We start from the raw sequence: 14,384 nt of genomic DNA on the forward strand, positions 1-14,384 counted from the left end.
ACCATCATGTAATATATCACTAAATTAATTTTGCTTTTTTGTGTGTAAATCTATGCGGTAGATCTCAACTCATTGATTTTTGTACCAATCTCTTGGCGAGATTTTCATCTTTGCAATTTTCTGTTGCAACAGACCCCGTTGAATGTTTATTTAACTGTTATAATTATTGAGACAAATCAACCAACCTCCGACTTCGATTCTACATCGATCGAATGAATATATTACTCCGACTCATAATCAGTTGACTGACTGACAATCGACTATTATCAACCAACAACAAACGACTTGATCAATCTTCGATCGAAGACCATCGACATATCAGAGTTACTAGCCGATAGTCATTCGGATCTTCTACCGACTTACCTCTATCGATGTATCAGTATTATCGATATATAATCAGCCTATCTACTCAACATACCCTAATCATTATGAACGGTTATCGACTACGTATTACGGCCGTTAATAAGAATAAACAGTCTACTAACTCCATGATTATGGCCCGATAATCTAGCGTCATAAAAAGCGAAACTACGTGCTCGACGGTTATATCAGAATCATCTATAAAAGAGGAAGTAAACGAGCAGCACGGGTAAGATAATTCTGGACCAAAATTCTACCACTCTCAACATTCCTATTAGCTGTTCACTAACCTTCTCTCTGACTTAAGTATCAGAGGGTCTCTGTCACGTCCCCGACCCGAGATTTTGAATCGAGGGTTATGGCAACCGCCGCATACTCATAGAAAACTCTTCCCATAAGCATGCAAGGCATCTTATCATACTATCCTAAAATAACAGCGGAATAATTAGTCAACAATTTAAATCTAAAATATAACGACCTAAATTTTTTCTTTAATATCTCAATAAATTCAACAACGATTCAAAGGCTTTGCATCAAATTCAATAAGCCTTTCAACCTAAAATAAAAGTATGAAGATTCTACTTCTGATCATTCTTCCATTCATATCTTGTATCATCTTAGTTCTTCAACATCTGTAAAAACAGTAAAATAGGAGGTAATGAGCTAGACAGCCCAGTAAGCAATGATCACTTTTAAACAGATTTCATCAGGCATTTAAGTAAATCATCATTTATAAAAAAATAAGCATATAGAGTTCATCAATTCGAAATCAATTTCAATTATGCAACATAATTCATACCAAATTCATTTCTTTTTCAAAAATTCAAGTTTCTTTCTAAATTTTAATTTCTTTTGTTCTTCAATTTCTTTTCGTCAACCATGAGCTATGACCATATTTTTTCTGTGGCAAGATCATAATACCGTGTATCTGCTTGCGGTAGGCTGCGAATCATCTGACAGCCATGTCCTTTGGAACCGCTGGTCTCTCTGACGGTTTGTCGCTGGTCTCTCTGACGACATGTCACTGGTCTCGCTGGCAACATAAATCCTCAGGACAATCAATTGCCAACATATATGCCCCCATTGGCGAGGTCTTTTACATAGTCAGGTTGTCAATTCTTATTATTTCTTATATCATAATTCTTCATAAATCATGTTTCATATTCAAATTTCGATAATAAAATATATAATCATGTAGTATCGAAATCAATCAATATAATGCATCATGAAATCAATATGTTCAATCATGCTTCATCATAATATTTCAAATAAGATATTTTCATAACAAAATATCATTCATCCAATTCATGCATCGTTTCACAAATCATGTCAGAAGAATACATTATAATTTACCGATAAATCTAGAAAAAGTGAAACATTACTTACCTCAAACGTATTCCAATAAATCCACATAATTCTTTAAATTTTCTTCCAAAAATTCTATTCGTAGATCATATCGCGATATCTCATGATCAAACATCCACAATCCTATACAGAATCAATTTCAATAATTAGAAAGAATACGAATACCATATTTCAACGGTTTAGATTGGGTCCGATCATCTAATTTCATCTAATCAAAATCTAATTAGGACCTAAACGATCCAAAGTTTGACTGTCAGATCAAATCGGATTCGAAGTGATAGGACCGAGGTTTCTTCATCGATTTCATAAAATCAAGTGGAGAGAGAAAATCAGAGGAGAGAGAATTTATGAGGTACAATTCGAATTGATCAGGTGACACAATCCAACATTACGATTGGTCCAATATCTCGAGTGGTGAAATCAACATGATCAAATCAAGTCATGACTAGATCGGGATCATGAATGATCAAATCTAAAGATTCATGGTCTGATCAAGGTGGATGTCAGTACGCTGTCAGACAATCATGGATCAGGGTTCTTCATTAGAATCAGATCATGATTATTAAAAAAAATTCTTCATTCACTAACCTTTTTAGAGAGAGAATCAATCAAAAGAGAGAATATTTTAAAGAGAAAAAATTTTAGAGAGAGAAAACTCATCTTGAATTCTTCAGACAATATGATTCAACAAATTCTGATCGATCAGATCAAATCATGCTAAAATTATCATGTGGACAATTCAATAAAATTATGAGAAATAAAATCTAAAAATACCTGACCTGATCAAAATGGATGTCGGTGTACCGTCCGACGATCACAGATAAAAAATCCATCATGAGGATCATTTAAATTCATCATCATTCTTCTCAAAATTTTAAAAATCTTAAGAGAGAGAAATAATCTAGAAAGAGGATTCTAGAGAGAGAAAGTAGAGAGAGAAAGTCTAATTCTAGAGAGAGAAAATACTAATTCAAGCTGAAGAGAGAGAGGGGAGAGAGAGAAACTCTCTTTCTCATATTTTATTATTTATCTCATTATTTATTAATTAATTTTATTTTTCTCTTTCTTCTTTTCTTTCTTTCTCTCTTTTTTTTTTCTTTTTCTTCACGGAAGAGAGAGGAGAGAAAATCCTATTTATTATATTATTATATTATTATTATTTTATTTTTCTTCTTTCTTTTTTTTTTCCTTTTCCTTTTTCTTTTTCTTTTCTTTTTCTTCTTTTTCTTTTCTTTTTTCTTTTCTTTTCCTTCTTCTTTTCTTTTTCTTTTTCTTTTCCTTCTTCTTCTTCTTCTTTTTTTTCTTTTCTTCTCCCGTGGGTTCCTTTGGGCCAAAACAGGAGACCGTGAGGTCCCCTCGTTGGGTGGCCGGCCGACGGTGCAGCCGATGTGGGGCGACCGTCGGCAGGAGGGGGTGACTCGCCGATAAGAAGAGGGCCAAACCGGTGGTCGGCGGTGACCACCAGCGACGGCAAAAAAAAAAATTCTTTCGCAACAAAATCCGGCGACTCTGGTCGCCGGCGAGCGTGCACATCGGCATGGGAAGGAAGGGGGAGAAGAGAGGAAGAGGAGGAGGCTTACCTCCGTCGCCGGCGAAGCTTTTCCGGCGAGAAATTGGACGGCACAGCGACGGGTCTCCGTGAGAAATTTCCGGCGATTGCCGCCGTTTTGCCTCTGGATTTCTCGATGAGAGGAGAGAAGAGGGTTCTCCTCCTTAAATAGAGCCGGAGGAAACTTGTTTCTGACTCCGATTAGGAGCCGGTGAACGGAGGAAGAAGACTCCGTTCGGGAGTTCTTCTCCTCTGTTTTCCTTCTTTTTTTTTTTTTTTTGTTTTGGGCTTTGGATTCGTTGCTTGGGCCGGGCCTCACATTCTTCCCCTCTAAAAGAAATTTCATCCTCGAAATTTTTCTTGCCTGAGTCTTCATAGTTTCTTACTTGAATCTCATCCACAAATATTTCAATATTCTAATTCTTGATATAAATTCATTCTTAAATCATTCCATAAGGAAAAAGTAAATACATCAAATATTGATCTGAACGGAACCATTCATTTTCTTATTCATCAAGACCAACATCTCAAAGATTTTCAATATTTCAAGATTTTGAAATTATTATCTCATTTTTCGTAAAAATTAATGTTCAATATCTCATGACTCAAATTAAAATCAAATCTATCTCTTGTGAATAGAAAAAGGTCAATGTCTCTATTCTTGCATAAGAGCTTCGTTCATCATCATTCATTCATTTATTTATTTATTTCAAAATATTAACCACCCTTAATTTTAACCCATCATAAGATAGGAAAACATACTTCTATGAATCATATGATGACATCTCAATCAATCAAAATTTAAAAATATTTTCTCTTATTCGTACTTTCAAAGGTTGAAGATTTATCATTTCAATCTCAGTCTCGAACTTTTGATATTTTATTTCTTGATGCAACTTCATCATTAAGTCATTTCATAAAGATCAATATCCCATTGTTGATTGAATTAATATCACTATTTTCTAGTCATCGAAATTTTCTTACTCAAACCCTCAAACTCTTAAATATTCTAATTCTTGAAGCAAATTTTATCATTAAGTCATTCCATAATAAAAATCAATAACTCAAAAATTGATCTAAATCAAAACTATATTTTTCAATGTCTCTATTCTAAGTAAGTATATCAATTTTCTTTATCTAAACATTAACAACTCTTAATTAATCGATTCATTATCAAATTATTATTATATTATTTTTTTTAATATTATTTTTTCTAATATCAATAAATTTCTCGTATCAAACCATATCATCTATCATAATTCTTTAACTCAAAGAGTCATCATTCCTGACTTACTCAAAATAATCTAGATTACCATGCTTCCGCTGCGCACTCTGATCTAACAATCAAAATTTCTTAGGTTCACCAAAAAAAGTTGGATCAAATTAATTTTTTATCCTAAAATTTTAAATTTCAATTGAAATCAAAGATTAACTTTCGATTCTCATTCATATCTTTACTGGTGTACAATAATCTTGATTAACCCTTGAGTCTAATATCATATTTAAACCATCATATAGATTTACTATAATCAATATGAATCAAATCTCAATTCTCATATCAATTTAATTCGATAATTTTCGAATCAAAAATCTTTATAAGTCAAATTAATGGAGAAAAAAAAATCCTTCGATGCTCCACCAAATTTAGACATAATCAGAATATATATGAATTTCAAATCATTAATATTTTTTTTTCTAAAATTTTTATCATCAGGATCTTCAATATCTATCAAATATCCTTTCATAATAATCATACAAGCTTCAAAAAAATCAAATCTTCATTTAATAGTAGATTCAATTAGGGACCTCATTAACAAAAGCAAAAGAACTTCATATCAATTCCTAAATCCAAAATTTCTAAATTGTAAATTCACATGGATCCCTTAATCTGAAATATAAATTAGATCTTTTATCTTAATCTAAAGATATCAATTTTTCATTAACAACCTCAATAATAATATCAGAAAATCTCTTGATCAACTTAGATACGAAATCTTTAAATTGAAATTTCATACATATCATATAGTCTCCAAGCGACATAATAAGATCTATTTTCTAGATCTAAGGATGATGATTAAAGATTTCAGTATAATGAATATTCTACAACCTCATAATCGATTTCATCAATAAGAAATAGGTTTCTTTGCAATATCCTCAAATATGCATTCATCCTAATATGCCACTTTATATATAATCCACATACCAAATTCAATTTCGATAAATATTCCAATCATCATAAAAAAAAACTTTCTTAGCCCATTCTGGAATAACATTTTATTATCAAATCTTTATCTTGCCAATAATAGTCAATTTTTCAACTAGAAGTAATATCATAGTATTATTTTCACATCGAATTTGAACTTACGATTCACTTGAGTAACCAATGATCAAATTAATAACCACAATGCATAATAAAATTTTATGTCAATCCTTTTGTGATTACTTTCGATCAAGATCTAACTAATCATATCATGATCTATAGATCATCCATCATATTTTAAATTCTATATGTCATAATCTCTTACGATCCTTTTATACATAATTTCAATGTTTAATCAAAATTTTTAAATATTTCTCCCACTACAATCATTAAAGATCTACACTATATTGTCCCTGGTGTCTATCCACTTACACCCATTCTATATCTGATTCTATGTTTCATAATTCATCTACTTATGCTCTGATATCACTATAATTGTCACGCCCCCGACCCGAGATTTTGAATCGAGGGTCATGGCAACCGCCGCATACTCATAGAAAACTCTTTCCATAAGCATGCAAGGCATCTTATCATACTATCCTAAAACAACAGCGGAATAATTAGTCAACAATTTAAATCTAAAATATAACGACCTAAATTTTTTTTTAATATCTCAATAAATTCAACAACGATTCAAAGGCTTTGCATCAAATTCAATAAGCCTTTCAACCTAAAATAAAAGTATGAAGATTCTACTTCTGATCACTCTTCCATTCATATCTTGTATCATCTTAGTTCTTCAACATCTGTAAAAATAGTAAAATAGGAGGTAATGAGCTAGACAGCCCAGTAAGCAATGATCACTTTTAAACAGATTTCATCAGGCATTTAAGTAAATCATCATTTATAAAAAAATAAGCATATAGAGTTCATCAATTCAAAATCAATTTCAATTATGCAACATAATTCATGCCAAATTTATTTCTTTTTCGAAAATTTAAATTTCTTTCTAAATTTTAATTTCTTTTGTTCTTCAATTTTTTTCATCAACCATGAGCTATGACCATATTTTTTCTGTGACAGGATCATAATACCGCGTATCTGCTTGCGGTAGGCTGCGAATCATCTGACAGCCATATCCTTTAGAACCGCTGGTCTCTCTGGCGGTTTGTCGCTGGTCTCTCTGGCGACATGTCGCTGGTCTCGCTGGTGACATAAATCTTCAGGACAATCAATTGCCAACATATATGCCCCCATTGGCGGGGTCCTTTACATAGTCAGGTTGTCAATTCTTATTGTTTCTTATATCATAATTCTTCATAAATCATGTTTCATATTCAAATTTCGATAATAAAATATATAATCATGTAGTATCGAAATCAATCAATATAATGCATCATGAAATCAATATGTTCAATCATGCTTCATCATAACATTTCAAATAAGATATTTTCATAACAAAATACCATTCATCCAATTCATGCATCGTTTCACAAATCATATCAGAAGAATACATTATAATTTGCCGATAAATCTAAAAAAAGTGAAACATTACTTACCTCAAATGTATTCCAATAAATCCACATAATTCTCTAAATTTTCTTCCAAAAATTCTATTCGTAGATCATATCGCGATATCCCATGATCAAACATCCACAATCCTATACAGAATCAATTTCAATAATTAGAAAGAATACGAATACCATATTTCAACGGTTTAGATTGGGTCCGATCATCTAATTTCATCTAATCAAAATCTAATTAGGACCTAAACGATCCAAAGTTTGACTGTGAGATCAAATCGGATTCAAAGTGATAGGACCGAGGTTTCTTCATCGATTTCATAAAATCAAGTGGAGAGAGAAAATCAGAGGAGAGAGAATTCATGAGGTACAATTCGAATTGATCAGGTGACACAATCCAACATTACGATTGGTCCAATATCTCGAGTGGTGAAATCAACATGATCAAATCAAGTCATGACTAGATCGGGATCATGAATGATCAAATCTAAAGATTCATGGTCTGATCAAGGTGGGTGCCAGTACGCTGTCAGACAATCATGGATCAGGGTTCTTCATTAGAATCAGATCATGATTATTAAAAGAAATTTCTTCATTCACTAACCTTTTTAGAGAGAGAATCAATCAAAAGAGAAAATATTTTAGAGAGAGAAAATTTTAGAGAGAGAAAATTTTAGAGAGAGAAAACTCATCTTGAATTCTTCAGACAATATGATTCAATAAATTCTGATCGATCAGATCAAATCATGCTAAAATTATCATGTGGACAATTCAATAAAATTATGAGAAATAAAATCTAAAAATACCTGACCTGATCAAGGTGGATGTCGGTGTACCGTCCGACGATCACAGATCAAAAATCCATCACGAGGATCATTTAAATTCATTATCATTCTTCTCAAAATTTTAAAAATCTTAAGAGAGAGAAATAATCTAGAAAGAGGATTCTAGAGAGAGAGAGTAGAGAGAGAAAGTCTAATTCTAGAGAGAGAAAATACTAATTCAAGCTGAAGAGAGAGAGAGAAGAGAGAGAAACTCTCTTTCTCATATTTTATTATTTATCTCATTATTTATTAATTAATTTTATTTTTCTCTTTCTTCTTTTCTTTCTTTCTCTTTTTTTTTTCTTCACGGAAGAGAGAGGAGAGAAAATCCTATTTATTATATTATTATATTATTATTATTTTATTTTTCTTCTTTCTTTTTTTTCCTTTTCCTTTTTCTTTTTCTTTTCTTTTTCTTCTTTTTCTTTTCTTTTTTCTTTTCTTTTCCTTCTTTTCTTTTTCTTTTTCTTTTCCTTCTTCTTCTTCTTCTTTTTTTTCTTTTCTTCTCCCATGGGTTCCTTTGGGCCAAAACAGGGGACCGTGAGGTCCCCTCGTTGGGTGGCCGGCCGGCGGTGCAGCCGGCGTGGGGCGGCCATCGGCAGGAGGGGGTGACTCGTCGATAAGAAGAGGGCCAAACCGGTGGTCGGCGGTGACCACCGGCGACGGCAAAATGGCAAAAAAAGAAAATTCTTTCGCAACAAAATTCGGCGACTCCGGTCGCCGGCGAGTGTGCACATCGGCATGGGAAGAAAGGGAGAGAAGAGAGGAAGAGGAGGAGGCTTACCTCCGTCGCCGGCGAGAAATTGGACGGCACAGCGATGGGTCTCCGTGAGAAATTTTCGGCGATTGCCGCCGTTTTGCCTTGGAATTTCTCGATGAGAGGAGAGAAGAGGGTTCTCCTCCTTAAATAGAGCCGGAGGAAACTTGTTTCCGACTCCAATTAGGAGCCGGTGAACGGAGGAAGAAGACTCCCTTCTGGAGTTCTTCTCCTCTGTTTTCCTTCCTTTTTTTTTTTGTTTTGGGCTTTGGATTCGTTGCTTGGGCCGGGCCTCACAGTCTCTATCGGACACAACTCCAGTCTGTGAGGATTTTATCTTGCAGGTACTCTTCACCAGCGACAGACGACAGGGAGTTGGCCGCAACAGATTGACAAATTGGCGTGCCAGGTAGGCCGACTCATCATCAGAAAGCCTGATGTCGAAGTGAACGGTGTGCCCTGACAATGATCCATCGTCAGCCGAAGTCACTGGCGTCTTTCCCCAGTCTTCCATCGGCATTCTTGCGCTTGAGAATGCGGAAAAATTGGAGCTTGATTGTGCCCGAGAAAGTCCCGTTGAAGGAACGACTGACGCAGCTGCGGACTGTTCAGGTTCAGCCGCGACTTTCGCCTCGACCCGAACCTCTGTTGATTGAGCCACCGATGGTGCTGCAGCAACTATCTTCTCTTGCCGCCCTATCTTCGGTAGACGGTACTTTAGGAAGCACTGTCGGGGCTGACAGTGCCAGAACCGGCTCAAGAACCAATGCTGATGGTACGTCAAGTTTCTTCGTCGGTGCAGATGTAGTTGCTCGACCCTTTTTCGACGGTCAAGAAGGTCCAGCTTCGAATGCTGTTCTTTTCTTGACAGTATGTTGACGAATATTGGAGGCTGATACTTGTACCATCGACTGCATAGCTGCAATGAGAACAAAAAGTTAGCACAGTTCGGAAACAAACAAAATAAAAATGGAAGTGATCGACTAGGCTATATCTAAAGTGGTGACCGAACTAAGACCGACATCGTAGAGAGCTTATTCGATCATCAGCTCTCTCTGCGGTGAGACCGTCATGTCCTTCAATCGGTGGAAGTCTTTCTGATCGTTAACCTCCACCTGACTGTTCTTGTTGGGGTCGGTCTTTGGATCACCCCATCGTGAAAGGAAGCTCCAGAGAAAAGAAGAAGCAACAAAGAAGAATTAGTTCTTCCATCCATGAATAGACGATGGAAGACCGATGATGAAGGAAAGATCTTTTTTTGGATTAAAGAGCCACCAACCCTTGGCCTTAGGATGGGGATGGAGAACAAAGAAAGAATAAAAAAAAGAAGGATGAGGCTCGATCGGTATTAACTGACATAATAAAGCAAAGCTAATTGTAAGTCGGATCGAGTTCGGTGCCAGCTGAGTGGGACAGAGACCATAATAGTCTAGAAAATTTCGGACGAACTCTGAAATCGAGAACTAAAGACCAACCCGAAGGTGTTCGATATAAAAAGTAACCTGACCTGAAGGAGGGGAGTTCACCTGACCATCAGTGCCAGACGCAAAGCGCTGATACTGCTCCGAGATACGATATTATTTTCAGAGCCGTTCAACATTAGATTTGGATAGTGAAGAAGCCTCCACTTCCGGACCCGATGGAGAGTCGTCGGTCGGATTTCCCGACCGACTATCCCAAGAAGAAGAAGCCTAGCCATGGGAGAAGAAGACTAAAGAGAATAAAAAGGAGATGGATCCAAGAAGTAAAGACAAAAACACTTAACCTGAAAGCTAAAAGCAAAAAGATGGAGAAGAAACCCTGATCTTCTGGCATTGGGGTGACCTTCCGGCAAAGTTTCTGCAGCGGAGGATGAAGATAAAATGTAAAGTAAAAGTTTGGTCGAAAGTGACCCCATATATATAGGATTCCTCAACGATCAGGATGGAAATGATCAAATCAGAGTCTCATCAGATGACGACACGTGACAACATCTAAACTGACCATTGATCAGACGGTTCGATGCACCTACTCCTGATCGTGCCACCTCACCGTCATCTGCGTGAACAACTTCGATCCAGTGACATTCAGACACGTGGCCAAAATTAACTAGTCAGAATCGTATCGTTCGACGTCGAATTATCTTTCTGAAGTGACGTTCGATACTGACGTCTGATACTAAATTATCCTGTCGATATGACAGTCCAAAAATGATTTTGCAGACACCGAAATGACAAAACAGCAGAAAAACTCTTGTATTTCAAAAAATTCATAAAGGATAACAACTGAGTCGGGGCTCAAGATGGTACGTGACAACTTTCTTCATCCAATGTGACAAACCACGTGATGATATACACGTCGGACCATCTTAGACTTGAGAGTGAGGGGCAACTATTGGGGCAAATCAACCGACCTCCGACTCCGACTCTATATCGACCGAATGAATATATTACTTCGACTCATAATCGGTTGACCAACCGACAGTCGATTATTATCGACCAACAACAAACGACTTGATCAACCTCCGATCGAAAACCATCGGCATATCAGAGTCACTAGCCGATGGTCATTCAGATCTTCTACCGACGTATCAATATTACCGACATATAGTCGGCCTATCTGCTCAACATATCCTAACCGTTATGAACGGCTATCGACTACGTGTTATGGCCATTAATAGGAATAAATAGTTCACTAACTCTACGGGATCACGTGCTCGACGGTTATATCAGAATCATCTATAAAGAGGGAGGTAAACGAGCAGCACGGATAAAACAATTCTAGACCAAAACTTTGCCACTCTCAACATTCCTATTAGTTGTTTACCAACCTCCTCTCTGACTTAAGCATCGGAGGGTCCCCACCAGATACAACTCCGGTCTGTAAGAATTTTGTCTTGCAGATGCTCTTCACCGACGATAGGCGACAGAAAATTGACCACAACAATAATAATCATGATGTTCTATTTGCTTTGTTTGGCATAATTTTGCATTATTTAGTATTAAAATGATAAAATTATAATGATGTTATAAATAAAAATGAAAAACATAAAAAGAAGTATAAGTATCGTTCAAGTCACTTCTCACTCAACTAACATTATTTTCTTTTGAGATTGTACAGATTTGTTTGGAGACAAAATTTCATAAGATTTTATTTTTCAAAAAATACTATGTTATTTAGAAAAATAGTGAGGGTTGTAGAAGTAAAATATTATTGCTGGTCTGTTGCTCAAGAAAAAAGAAAAGAAAAACAAAATGCAAATTTGGCGCGTTAGCATGTTAGTCCTTTTCCAACCCACTCTCAAAATGATCCCTATTTTTTCTAAATATATATAGCACCTTTTTCTTTTTTATTAGGATATAATGGTTCCTTATAACTCAATTAATGAATGATTTGGTTGATTATCATTTATTTAGAAATTATATCTATTTTTTATTATTACAATATACTGTTTTAAGAAAAGAAAGAAGTAAATGAATCATTCATCTAAACTGTTTGTGATATGATGATAATAAGGCTAAAATATGATCATTATTTAATAGATGACAATGGATCAACTCAATAATTAGTTGATGATAGGGGCAAGTTTATCCTAATAATCTGGAAGCAGGTAGTAATTGTTTCTAGATAGATAAGGATGGCTTTTAGGAAGAATGTTATATTGCAAAGATAGTAAAAGATTATAATTTTGTAACTACAAGGGTTGTTTCATAGGAAGTAAATGTTTTCGGAGGGATAGTGATAGAATTCATAGGAAATCAATATTACCACATAGATAGCACTACAACGAAAAGGGTATATGGCGACTATTTTTTGCCGACGCTTTTGGGAAGCATCGGCAAGTTGCGCTGACCTGCCGACGCTTTTAAAAAGCGTCGTCGTTTAACGACGCTTAAAAGCGTCGTAAAATTATAGCATTGTCAACGCCGACGCTTTTAGCAAAAGCGTCGTTAAATAAAGAAAATGCCGACGCTTTTTTACGCCAGTATTTAACGACGCTAAAAAGCGTCGTTAGGTTCGTTTAATACCCCAACCTCCCGTGCCCTAATCTATCTATCGCCGCCCCTTTCCATCCTTTCCTCCGCCGACCCCATCTCTGCCACCGGTGCGCTCCGGTCTTCCTCGCCGCCGTCCTCGAGTACCTCTCCTCCAAGGTTGGTCCTTCTCCTTCCTTTTTCTCTTCGTCATTTAAGCTTTTGAGTTGCTGGCTTGGCTTGTTCTTGTTAGGGTCTCGTTTCTTTTTCCTCAAATTTGTAAGCAGTATCTTCTTGGTAATGTGAGGGGGGGGCGAGTAGGTGGGGGGTTGGTGCCGTGGAGAAACCGTGGGCCATAGGAGGGGGTGGGCTGCCGGGGGGTAGGTGGGCGGTGGCTCCGACGGGGCGTGGTGGCGCAGAGAAGCCGCGGATCGTGGGGGGAGGTGGGCCGCGGTGGCGCGGAGAAGCCGCAGCCCGTCGGGTGGTGGTGGGGGTGGGATCGGGAGCGCAGAGGCACAGGCGGCGGGTGGTGGTGGGGGTGGTATTGGTGGTTAACCACACTTTTTGCGCATTATATTTACCTTGAGCTACAGCTTAATGAGTATTGCACATCTCCACATGTTTGGCTTCTCTTGTTCCTCTTACTTCGAATCTATTGATCTTGTCCTCTTACTTGAATCTATCAATCTAATCCATGTTCTTGTTTTATGTGGCTTTCCAAATATTAGCCATCAACTCTGCTCCACGTTGCAACACATGTTTCCCCTAGTTTAAATTTAAATGTATAAAGATGCGGCTGTGAAGTATAGTTTGAGAATGGTGGTCGATTGATCTTTATGTTGCTTTGTCTTTACCCAATATAGCAGTGCAGAGTGCTTCACTATGAACTATCCGTACTTTCCTTCCCTGCATCTATTTAGCTCGTATGCATCATCAGTAGAGTGTACAATTCCCATCTCTCTTTTGGCTAGCCCTTAGCAGCTGCATGTTCATAACATGTCCTGTAAAATTGCCTTATGATGAAAGTGCCTAAAAAAGGCACTCTTGCTCTCTTGATCCTTGTTGTAAGGTTCAGCAAGGTCCTTTAGGTTCCCACTTGGTTCCTGCCTCACGTGATCCATCAATTCCAATTATAGAATATTCACTATGACATTCTACACAGTTGCTTCCAGTGATTATCTGTCAGTACAAACTGTCCTTCATAATAAAATATTATAAAAAAATATCATAATATAATTTTATAATCATATAATTTTTATTATATATTTTTTTAAAAAAATATAGATAAAATTGTCATCCCTGTTCCATAGCACATGAAATGATAAAGCAGGATGTCAAACCCATGAAGTCCTTTTATTGTAGGAGAAAAATTGATTGAATAAATTATAACAAACGGCAACATGACCATCTAAGAAGGATAGGTTAATCTAAATGAACTGCTCTTATGAAATTTTGAACATAAAGTTAGCTATCAATCTCTGCTTATCAATTGAATAAGAGACTAACTGTATGTTTAAGTCCAATTAATTGGATTAAAATTGTTCTTTATCTAATCTATGCCTTGTTATTGTGCATTTTGAACCAAAAGTTTTACTTTAAAATATCATATCAAGAGGATAAATGACTTTGTTTGGAATCCATTCTATACAGTAAATTTTTTATATGGTGTCTATCGAGAATAGAAAGTTAAGTAACAATTTAATCAATTATTAGATATTTTTATGTTAATATTATGGCATATTTAGTTCACATATTTTTTTTTTAAAATGAAGCATGATATTAAAACTTCATGGATGCACTAAACTTTTCTTAATATAAGACCATTCAAGTACCCTTATTTATATAATAGCGAA

The sequence above is a fragment of the Elaeis guineensis genome, chromosome 14 (genome assembly GCF_000442705.2).
Source record: "Elaeis guineensis isolate ETL-2024a chromosome 14, EG11, whole genome shotgun sequence".
NCBI classification, from domain to species: domain Eukaryota; kingdom Viridiplantae; phylum Streptophyta; class Magnoliopsida; order Arecales; family Arecaceae; genus Elaeis; species Elaeis guineensis.